Source organism: Carica papaya, chromosome 4, assembly GCF_054855325.1.
Source record: "Carica papaya isolate Zhongbai chromosome 4, ASM5485532v1, whole genome shotgun sequence".
In the NCBI taxonomy this organism is placed as follows: domain Eukaryota; kingdom Viridiplantae; phylum Streptophyta; class Magnoliopsida; order Brassicales; family Caricaceae; genus Carica; species Carica papaya.
Window position 1 is genome coordinate 6,928,114 of NC_142312.1, and position 12,913 is coordinate 6,941,026.

A 12,913-nucleotide genomic window follows, 5' to 3' on the forward strand; every position below is an offset into this window, starting at 1 on the left:
TCGTCTTTTTCTTTTTCTTTTGGCTCTCAAGCATGGGTTCTTTATGCTTAGATAAATTATTGATTTTGGTTACAATAATTAATTCAACTAAAAACTCAAATATTGGTTAGCACACATTCATGTCCCTCGAAGCTCCATTGGAGTTTTGGAATAATTGAGGTAATTTAAAGGGTCCTCTGTCTCATTGTGCTATTCCGACTATGTTAGTTTGAATTTTGTTATAATAGGTTCTTCCAAGCTATTAGAAAAATGAGATTCACCAATATATTTAAGGTCATAGAAGTCACCATTGAACAACTTAGCTTCAAATTTCTTTGGGTGGATTGTTGTACTAGTTATTGCATCTGTTTTAGTTTTGTTGAGGTTGGCTAGCTTGCTCTCTATCTCTTCAACCTCTTTCTTAGTACCCTTTAAACATTTCCAGATGTTGGTTCGTGCATTTGCTCTATACAGGTCGAAGTCAGATTGTTTAACTAATTTTGAATGATGTTTCTTAAACTTAGATTTATATTTATTCTCTCTTTAAAATCTGCTTCATACTGCTTAATGATGGCTATAATTGTTTTTTTAGATTCGTTGACTATAATTCTAAAGATTTAATGTTATGTTTTTTATTCCTTCACTATCTAAACAAGATAGTTGTACTCTTGTCAAGTTATTGCATTGTGAGGAAGTAAAATTCTTCCCTAGCATGTTGTAAATTTAGTTCATAATTTTCTAATCACCATGATCACTTATTTGCTTTCATAGAGGCACAAAGTAATTAAGTTAGACATCGTTGTGAGATTAATTGGAGTGACAAATCAAGATTGATAGGTTTAACTATTAATGTGGTATGGATGATCCTATGTGTTTAGCTCAAGCTTGGTCTAAGCTTGATTAGGCATGGTTAAAAAGTTAAGGTGATTTAATGTGTCTAAGTCCAAGGTTGGTCTAAGGTTGATTAGGTAGAGCAGACAATTGATGTGGCTTACATACTCTTGATTTAGAAAGATGAATATAGTGGATTTAAAATTTTATTCCAACGGAACACTCTAATACTCAAGTTCGTAAAAGAAGTTGAAAACGAACTTAAGAAATATGAAAGTAAATGTTGAAGAGCATGAAGTATCTAGCTAGTTTTTATCTTTACCTTTTATATAGCTTGATTTCTCAACATTTTGAGTTAACCGTAGTTTAATAATTATAATATTATCTTGTAACGAGTATAATATTGATAGTAATGTCTTGAGTGTTAATATCTTAAAATAATTAATCACTAAGCCTTTTTATAGCTAGATCCATAATATTAAAATTAACTATAATTGATTAACTTGATTATGAAATTTCTTATAAAAATAGTAGATTTTGTTGTTACCATTTGTCAATTTTATAATATTACACTTAGCCATGCGTTATGGTAAGTTCTTTTCTATCATATCATGAATCATTTCATTTATTGGATGTCTTATAGATATCGACTTACTTTTTAAACAATATTAATATATTAAAACTTTTCTAATATAGCAAATGAATGAAAATAATTAGGGATACCAAAAAAGTCATGATGCATCAAATTCAAACTGACCCACTTATTTTGTGTCGGATTTTAATCGAAACTAAATCAATACAAGTCAGTTTTAGTCAAAGTTTTGTTGGTGTCATATTGGGGTAAAGAAGGTTTGATCTTAAATGAAAAAAATCTATTCGAACCTAAATTGCACTCGTATATGTATAAAAATAATAAATTCTAAATTCTTACTTTTTAAAAGTAAAAGAAATATATATATATATATATATATATTATATAGATATGAGGACGAGAGCCATCCCTCATTTTCTTCATTCTAATTGTAGTCGCAACCGCTCCTTTCTTCCTTTTTTTTTGTATGCCCCTTTCAGTTTTTTCTTTCCTTTATGTTGTCCTTCTCCAATCTCACTTTTTTCTTTCCTCTTCTTTAATTGTAGCTTTTAGTTCCTTCACCTTCATCCTACTTTTTTTTTATACAAGGAGAGGCAAAAGCCAAAAAAAACTTAAGAGGTTGTCATGCACATTTTAAGCCAAGAAACGCCTATGATACTATCAGAGATGAGCTGTTGGAGATCATTCGATACTTGAACATGAGAAATGAGACTCATCGGTAGAGAGAAGCTAGTATTCGCCAATCAGTCAACACATTTATTTCATTCGCGATAAACATGTTGAATCCGAACTTGTCAATCATGCAGTAGCAAGTGCTTGATCGCACAGACGAGGGCAACATGCGCATTGGTACCGTAATCCTCCTTAATGAGTAACTGCACCATTAAAGCTTTATCCATTTCCAAAATGATGCTATAGAACCCATCATTCCAAGCGAGTTGGAAACAATCGAATGCTCCACAAAGTTTGGCCTGATGAACAGAGCATCTACCAATTTTTCTACTGAAGCTTCTTAGGCAATCACCATTCTCATCTCTAATAAGTTCGCCACATTAGGAGAGATTAGTTGCAACATAACTAGCACCATCAGTGTTCACCTTCAGCCAACCCCTAGGTGCTTTTTGCCAAACAATAAGTTTTTCAAATCTGTCCGCCATACTTAGAAGAAAACAAAGATTCATATTATTAGCTATAAATATAAAATCAGTCATGAGGGATGCATCCTTAACTAGCTCCTCGATATTGCTCTCACTCTCTTGAAAAATAAATTTATTTCTATGGTTCCATAAGTTCCAGCAAGTAAAGCCTAAGATCACTCTCCAATCCTAAAATGTCTTGCACCAGGGCCAATTGTTTTTGAAGTTCAACACTAATAACTCATCTACAACAATACTGAAAAAGGTTGATTAGACTTCAATGGGGATGATATTCAACCACCACAGTTTGGCCACCTTACAATTACGTAGGACATGATGCACATTTTCAATAGGACCACCACACCTACTTCATTCCATAGTAGAGGACATGTGACATCAGTACCTGTTAAATTTAATGATTTTTTATCTGTTTAGTTTCAAATTTGAATTCAAATCAACCGTGAAGTTGTTTCACAGTAGGATACGTAAACACCATGCAATGTGTATGCATGGATTTCGGGCTTTTTGATTTTATCGTTTGGTTTGATGTAATATGTTTCTATTATTGCATTCTTACATATACAAACAAGAAATGAAATGAAAAGTAGTCTTTTTTTCTCCAAAAACACAGTCTTTCTGAAAATTGCAAAACAGAGGCTGTTGCATAACCTTACTCTGTTTCGCTGTCTCTCTCTCTCATCAACTTTCTCTCTCTAAGTTCACTCATTCACAAAGCTTCCTTTGAAGCTCATTTACTTACGATCAACAAGTGGTATCAAAGCCCTTATCTTAAGGGACTGGTAAATCAATATACCCTCAAAAACCCGATGACATCCATTAGAACCTCACCTCCCCCACACTTCAACGGAGAAAATTACCATGTATGGCCAATCAAAATGAAAGCCAATCTGAAAGCCTTAAGTCTGTGGGATGTTATTATGGATGACATCGATCCTCCTCCACTAGGGGACACTGCCACTCTAAACCAAATCAGAAGGCACGAGGAAGACAAGGCCAAGAAACCAAAGGCTATTGCTTGCCTTTTTTCGGCTGTCTCGAATAGGGTGTTTTCAAGGATTATGAACTTCGAATCACCAAAGGCTGCTTAGGAGAAACTGAAGGAAGAGTTCGATGGGGGGAGTCAAAAGCAGGAAGATGAAAATCTTGAGGCTGAAGAGTGAGTTTGCATTACTCAGAATGCAGAAAAATGAATCAGTGAAGGACTATGCCTCCAAACTCTCGGATATGGTAAACAAAATGAGGCTGCTTGGGGCGGATTTTTCGGAATCAAGGGTGGTAGAGCAGATTCTTATCAGCTTACTCCCTAAATTCGAGTCTAAAATCTCAACTTTTGAGGAGCTTGCCGACATTGAATCTATCTCCTCGGCTGAGTTGATAAACAAGCTTCAATCCAGTGAGCAGCGGGTAAATATGTATGTTCGACAACATACCGAGGGAGCCTTAATTTCAACTCAGATCAAAGGTAGCTCTTCAACACAAAATCAAGGGAGAAGGAGTGAAGAGAATTAAACTGGAAATCAAAATTCTAGTAAGCAAAAGAAATATCCTCAGTGCAACATCTGTTCCTTGACAAATCACCCTGAAAATGAGTGTTGGTACAAGGGAAAGAAAATCGTTCGGTGCAACTTCTGCAAAAGGCTTGGTTATAAGAAGAAATTCTGCAGGCAGAAACAGAAACAAGAAGGATCGTAGCCAAAGCAGGAACTACAGCATGCCAATATCACCGAGGTGTCCAGTGAGCAACGTGCTACAATTCTCATTGCATTAAGTGAGCTGTCAGTGGAGGATGATACTCTCTGGGTGGTGGACAGTGGGTGCACCTCCCACATGTATAAGAATGAGGCCTTGTTCGTGTCACTTGACAAAATAGTCTCAGGCCAGGTACGGCTTGGAAATGGTATGCTAGAAACCATCAAGGGTAAAGGTAACATAGCCATTGAAACCAGGAAAGGTAGGAAATTTATCACTGATGTGAATTTTGTTCCTACCCTCTCACAGAATCTTATGAGTGTGAATCAGATGACTGATCGAGGCTACTCGGTTGCATTCAAGGATAATTGTTGCAGGATATATGATCATGAGGATAGATTGATTGCTTTCATAAAAAAAAAAGATCAAGCCTACTCCTTGAAGCTCAGAGAAGTAGTTGAGAAGGCCAGTGTTGCCACTGTGACAGAAGGTGAGATATGGCACAGGTGCATTGGGCATTTTCATGCGGCTGGGCTACAATAACTGCAGAAGGGAGGCCTAACCAAGGACTTCCCAAACATTGCAGTCACTGAGTCAGTATGTGGTGCCTGCCAGATAGGGCAGATGGCAAGGAATTCTTCCCTTCGCAAACAAATTGGAGAGTAAAAGAGAGGCTGACACTTATACATTCTGACATCTGTGGTCCGATGACAAAAAACTCCATGAGCGGATGCAAGTATTTTAGCTTGTTCATAGATGATTTTTTCATGATGATTTGGGTTTGTTTCTTGCAGAATAAAGCTCAAATTTTTGGTGAATTCAAGAAGTTTAAGGCTATTATAGAGAAAAAAAATGGTTGTGTGTTGAAGTGCCTAAGGAAGGATAATGGCCTTGAATTCACTGGAACATAATGGTGTTCCATATTCTCCTCAATAGAATGGTGTCTCGGAGAGGAAGAACAGAACCATTCTGAAGATGACAAAAAGCATGCTTGCTGACAAACACTTGCCTAAAGCTTTGTGGGCTGAGGCAGTGAACACTGCCGTGTTCCTGCTCAACATGCTGTCTACAAAGGCTGTGAAGGAGATGACACCTGCGGAGGCTTGGAGTGGCATAAAACCATCAACTAAGTATCCAAAGGTATTTGGCTCGGTGTACTACTACCATGTCTCGGATTACAGGAGATCAAAGTTAGAAGAGAAGGCTGAATTGGGAGTATTTTTGGGTTACAGTATTGAAGCAAAGGCATATCGAATTCTAAGCTTGAAAACCAACAAGTTTATGATTTAAAGAGATGTTACAGTGGATGAAAGGAGCTACTAGAATTGGGAGAAGCAGAAGGTCAAACCAGACTGTGTGATAGTGGAAGAAGGAAGGAAATATCTGTCAGTATTAAACCCAATTCAGGCTGAGGAAGAAGATGAAGAAGATGAAGCAGAAGGGAGAACAAAAACGAAAAGCTTAGCTGACATCTATGAAAGGTGCAGCTTTGCTTCAAAGGAACCTTCCTCTGTTGAGGAAACATTTCAGTAGCAAGAGTGGAAGCTTGCCATGGAAGAGGAAATCAAGATGATCGAGAAGAATAATACATAATCTCTGGTAAAATCAAGTGCAGACAGAAAGCCTATTGGAGTAAAGTGGGTGTTCAAGGTGAAATTGAATCCGGACAGGATAATAAATAAGTACAAGGCACGACTTATGGTAAATGGGTACTCCCAGCTTCCTGGAATCAACTACAAAGAGACTTTTGCTCCTGTGGCCAGACATGAAACAATTAGACTCATTCTGGCCATAGCGGCTCAGTTTGGATGGAGTGTGATGCATTTGGATATGAAGTCGGCTTTCTTGAATGGTAAGCTGAATGAAGAAATCTATGTTGAGCAGCCACCGGGATTCATTCATCCAGGAAAGGAGAGACATGTCTATCTTCTTCACAAGGCCTTATACGGCCTCAAATAAGCTCAACGAGCCTAGTATGATAAGTTAGATAAATATTTACTTCTTTGTGGGTTTGAGAGAAGTATGACATAAACTATATTGTACATGAATAGAGAAGAAGACAAGCTAATCACTGTAGTATATGTTGATGATATACTGGTGACAGACAGTAACAAAAGGAAGATGATGGAGTTCAAGCTGAAATTGGAAAAGGAATTCGAGATGTCTGATCTCGGGGAGGCTATGTACTTCCTGGGAATGGAGATTCATCAAAGCAGCTTGGGTATTTTCCTTTCACAAGGCAAGTATGCCAAAGAGATTCTGAATAAATTCAACATGGATCACTGTAAATCAGTATCTACACCACTGGTGTCCAACTTGACGTTGTTAAAGGACGAGGAAAGTAGCAAAGTTGATGAGGGAAATTACAGAAGTCTAATTGGTAGCCTTCTGTATCTCACGTCTTCTAGACCAGACATTCTGTTTGCAGTGAGTTTGCTTTCAAGGTACATGGCTTCACCGAGGGAATCACATTTACAAGCTGGTAAACATGCGATGAGGTACTTGAAGGGAACCTGAAATTTTGGTGTTCAATACAAAGCAAGAGCTGAGAGTGGATTGGTCGGCTACAGTGATAGTAATTGGGTAGGAAGTGTGGAAGATGCACGTAGCACAACTGGGTACTTGTTCAAAATTAGCTCCAGTGCTTTCTCATGAGCGTTTAAGAAGTAAGATAATGTGGCACAGTCCACTGCTGAGGCTGAGTATGTAGCTGAAGCTGCAGCAGCTAACTAAGCAATTTGGTTGAGGAAAGTGTTCGATGATGTAAAGCTGGACAAATAAGCACCTACAGTGTTGTATGTAGACAATAAGTCTGCAAGTGCCATTGCAAAAAATCCTGTGATGCACGGGAGAACTAAACACATCAACGTTAAGTACCATGCTATACGTGAGGCTGAGAGAAATCAAGAAATCAAGCTGATACATTGCTCTACTGATGATCAGCTTGCGGGCATTCTAACCAAGGCCCTGTCTAAAGTTAAATTTGAGGAATTGCGAGGAAAGGTGGGGATTGGTGGAAAAATCATTAAGGGGGAGTATTAAATTTAATGATTTTTTATTTGTTTAGTTTCAAATTTGAATTCAAATTAACCATGAAGTTGTTTCACGGTAGGATACGTAAACACCATGCAATGTATATGCATGAATTTTGGGCTTTTTGATTTTATCGTTTGGTTTGATGTAATCTGTTTCTATTATTGCATTCTTATATATACAAGCAAGAAATGAAATGAGAAATAGTCTTTTCTTCTCCAAAAATACAGTCTTTCTAAAAATTGCGAAATAGAGACTATTGCATAACCTTGCTCTGTTTCGCTGTCCCTCTCTCTCATCAACTTTCTCTCTCTAAGTTTGCTCATTAACAAGAGCTTCATTTGAAGCTCATTTACTTACGATCAACAGTACCGCTCCTAATTTATTAAAAGCTTCCCTTTAACAAACGCACCCATTGAGCTCTTGACCAATGCCAAATGTCTCTCCAGTTCTTATCCTTCGAATGCCAATGATTGCTCTCCTAGAGGGTGTAAGTCGAGCTAACCGAGAAGCACTTAGAGCTCGTCATACCCCAATAGTAGGAGTCTAGGATATTATCATCTTTAGGAGTCCGTATTGTTGCCATCTGGAGTAGTGTACCCATCGGCATCCTGGTGTAGGGCCTCCTAATCTCATTGGCCGGACGACACGACGTAATTTGTAACACATTTATGGAGACCCTGCTCCTCAATAAGTATGAAAGCCAAAAGCTTAAGCGGCCCCAAGTCACCTAACTAACAGTCTTCCCAAAACTTTACATTTTTTCCCGAACCAATGGACCATTTGATGCCAACTCGAAGGTCTGTCCAGAGATAGTTAAGGTTACACTAAAGATGGGAAGTCAGTTCATCAGCTTGTAATTCCACGATAAGTCAGACATATCTATACTGGTGGGTGAGGACCTGGACCCATAGGAAGTCAGACTTTGCAACCATAGCAAAGTCAAATTTCATAAAAAAATGTTTGGTTTTGTTCATGGATAGATCGAAGACCGCTTCCCACAGTGTCATAAGATATGCAAATGTCATCCCAACTGACAAGACTGATTTACCTGTTGTCATTCCCCTGGTTCTAGAGAAACTTCTTGACCACATCTTCAATATGATCATATAAGGTTTTGGGCAAAGCTGTGGTTTGCATAGTATAAATAAATATAGTCATAAGGACAGACTTCACCAAAGTTAAATGCCCTGTAAAAGAAATGAGGTTAGTGTATCAGATAGATAACTTCTGGTTAATCTTTTCAAGGATATAGTGATAAATATCTTTATTGACTTTATCATATAACAACAAAATGTTCAAATACTTACCAAGATTATTAAAGACTTAAAAACCAAATATCTTATTAATATGACTAGCCTCAACTATGTTAACATTGCGAGAAAAGAAAGTAAATGTCTCAGTCGCACTCACTTTGTGGCCCGAACTTGCATAGAATTCCTCTAAAACCTTCTTTATAACCTGAGTCTGTTCATCAGTGATATTTCCAATGATCACATGGTCATTCGCAAAAAAGAGATATAAGAGGATAAGACCCTTCTTCCCAAGGTGGATCGACTTCTACATACCATTTCTCACCAAGCTATTGATGCAATGAGATAGTCGTTCCATGCATAGCACAAACATGTAGGGTGAAAGTGGGTCCCTTTGCCGAATGCCTCTAGTAGGCCAGAATTCCTTAGTGAGACAAACATTCTACAACAATTACATAGAGCAAGAAGAGATACAATACATGATGACTCTGATAAGGTTAGGAGGGAGACCAACATCAAGAAGTGTGTCCTTCACATATTCCCATATGATGCGATCATAAATTTTTTCTAAATCCACCTTAATGACTATCCACTTGTCTTTTCTCCACAAACTCCGCATAGAGTGGACCACTTTTTGGGTAATAGTAATGTTATCTGTGATATTCCGCCCGACTACAAAGATAACCTGGGTAAGACCAACCAAAAAAGGCATAAGGTTCTTGAGTCTATTGGCGATGAGTTTAGTAACAATTTTATATAAAATTGTTAGTAAACTGATCAGATGGAATTTTTTAATATTCTTCGATCTTGCAACTTTAGGAATGAGAGTAATAAGGGTCTTGCTAATCACAGCAGGTAACTATTCACCCTGAAAGGTACCCCTGACAATTGCACAAACTGATTCGCCTATAGTCTCCCATTGGTTCTGGAAAAACATTGTTTGAAGATTATCCACACTGCAGGTTTTCAAGGGTGCATGTTAAATAAAGCGTCATGAATTTCATGGTCCGTCACCTCAGAATCCAACTGAGCAACTATAGTAGCTATTAACTTCAGGAACAAACATCTTACAGGGTAATGTGGTATAAATCCATCTTCGGCTGTATAAAGGTGCTCAAAAAATTGGAGGCCATTATCCGAAGCTGTCCTTCATCGGTACTCTAATTTCTATCCTCATCCTTCAGCATACTAATTTTGTTATTTTTTCTTCTAGAGATGGTTTGAGCATGAAAGTATATAGTGTTCCTGTCCCCTAGAAAAATTCAATTACAGCGGGATTTTTGCTTCCAGAGTATTTTTCCTTACAGTAACACCTCCTCTAATTTCTTTTCCAATGATTTCTCCAACCCTTGAAGCCTAACATAATGGTGTCTTTCCAGTGCTCGTTGGATCCCATTCAGTCTTGCCAAGAGGATGTGTTTTCTCTTAGTTATGTGACCAAATACATTCCTATTTCAATCTTGTATAGTCTCGTTGAAATTACTAATGTTCTCTTAGATGGGGAGATAGTTTTGCTAATTTCTCCTAACCAAGTTAAGAAAATCAGGATGGGATAACCACACAACTAAAAACTAAAAAGGTTTGAGGTCCTTATTGTGAGTGTGGTAGGTGTAAGGGATGATCAGGAGAGGCCTATGATTCGAGTACACTTTCAAAAGATGGTCAACGATGGCCTCTGGGAATTGGTTGAACCATCGCTGATTACAAATTACTCTATCAAGTCATTGAAATAAGGTCTCACGTCGCTATGTAAAGTTCAGTCCTACATAATCAAGCTGCTGCAAGGAATTAACATTAATGAAATAGTTAAAGAGAATGTAGCCTTTAGACCATTGAGCCACCCTCCCTCTTCGATCATCTATATCCAAGTTGACATTGAAATCCCCAACAAAGAGCTAAGAGCGATCCATGTGTTGCTCGATAATGTGAGTTCCTCCTAAAGGTCTTTGCACTTCTGAGGATTTGGACTTCTATAGACGATGGAGATAGAAAAGTCCTCCCAACCATCATTCCTGCTAATCTCAGAATAAATAAAATGACGGTAATTGTATTCCATATTAACCTGAGTAAACTCTTTCCACATAATCCAAATGCCACCTGAAAATTCGACAGCCTCAACTCTGTGAGAGTAGTCGAATCCCATATTCTTAATTACTCTATCCGCTTTCTCGTCTGGCATATTAAGCTCCAACAACGTGACCAAGACAGAGTTGTGGATATTTATAAAGGACTTAAGGATGCGCCGAAGACCAGCTTTTGTTGCACCTTGATAATTTCACACCAAAAATGAGCAATCCATAGGGTAATAATAAGGGAAAAATAGAGCTAATGCTAAAAAAGAAAGACTATGCTTGCTCCTTCTGAAGGGCATCAACAACGCTCGAAACGAGACTTACGTCCTTATTGACATCCTACTTCTTCTTTGAATTACTGTCATTTAAAATCTAGGTTCTCATCTTCTTCAAATCGCTCTACAAGAAGGCCACTTCACCATACTTAAGCTCGACACTAAACTCCATCTTTATCAACATAATTCGATTACCAAAGGAATTATGTATTGTTGTTGTTATCGTTATATTTTTCTTTTGTAAGTCAAAGAAGAAATGTCCCAAGGAGGAAATTAAACTTTGTAATATATGATTTTATAATAGAATGGAGCAAGTGATTTAATTGAAAAACTTGCATGGTATAAATAAATATAAATTTTATGAACTTATCTTAAATGTGGGACAAGTTTGAGTCTCTTTATTTATGACCAAGTCAAAGTTGAGGTTCTCAAAATTCGTTTCGAATCGAACTGATTGTCATCCTAAAAATAAGTTTAATTTAATTTTCGTGATTATATATTTTTTAAAAAATTTAGTATGAGTTCACTTAAAAATATAATATAAAATTTTGTTCAACTTGAAGTGCATCATGTAATTATTATGTACTAAATACATAACGAAACAAAACTGAAAAAATAATTAAAATTCTAGCACTATTAATTTTTTTTCTAAAATGAATTCGTAATAATTAATCAGAAAAAAATGATAAATTTAAATTATAACCTGATATATGATTTTAAGAATAGATGATATTCTTAATAAATATATATACTTCCAAATTTTGAACATAAAATTATTAAAAAATTTTAGTTCTTATAAAGGGTGTCAGAAAAATTCGTAATAAGATAAATTTAAATTAATTTATTAAAATTTATTTCAATGTTCAAACAAAAATAAAAAGAAATAGGCCAGTTTGGGTGGAGATATTTTTTATATATTGAAATGGAGAGTTTAGATACGAAGATAAATATATTCTCGAATCCAACACAGTTATATGTATATATATAATATAAATAATTAAAATATAAATGTAAAATATTTTAATTTTAAATTAAAATCTAAAATATGAATACATGAAATAAAAAATGTAAAAATCATATCTCTAGTTTTTTCTATACTTCCTTTTTGATAGAAATATCAAATTTCACTTAGTAGTTTTAGAAAATATTCAAATTACATCGCCAATGTTTTTTTTTTTTTAATGTAAATCAATATCACAGAAAACATTCAAATTTGCTTCTTTGACTGTTATTAGTCATTAACGTCATCGATAACAACCATAATGTATTAATCGACGTACATAAATAGATAACACATGAATATCACATCATCAACACATCACATCTACGTGGACTAACTCAAAATACATTAGTAGGTCCCTTATCTTAACTAATGTGTTCACCCCAAACTCCACCGAGCATCCAACTACTTCCATCGCCTTCCATCATACCATAGAGGATTTTTCTTCTGTGTTCTTGTTTTCATATTTACCAGTGTTCGTTTCTCTAGTTGCAGGTCACCTTCTATTACGACACATAGAGCAACTTACTTTTGTTTTATTGGAGTTTTTTTTTATATTGAGCTAAATATCGGGAGAATGTGAATTACCTTCTTGCTTGACCATAGAAAAAAAAAAGTTGTCGGATTTATCCTCCAAATAATTAAGGAAGGAGAAATCATAGGACGTGACATCCTTATAATGGGTCAACTAGGCACGAGCAAAATAATAATTGCCATGGACATAAGTAAGTTGTTGGGTTTAGAGATCCCTTTTGCCATGATAGCTAGTAGTGAATTATTCTCCATAGAAATGTCAAAATAGAAGTCCTAATCTAAGCTTTCTACAAAGCCATCAAGGTCCAAATAAAAGAAGAGACTAAAGGCCAACGAGGGAGGTGGTTGAGGTCAAAATCAACTGACATGCTGTATTAAGAGTCGTATTGAAGATTGTAAGTTGATATTGAAGACCACTGAGATTGAGATAGTTTACGACCTTGGTGTTAAGATGATAAAGGGCTTGAGGAAGGAGATGATAGATCAGAGATATTATTG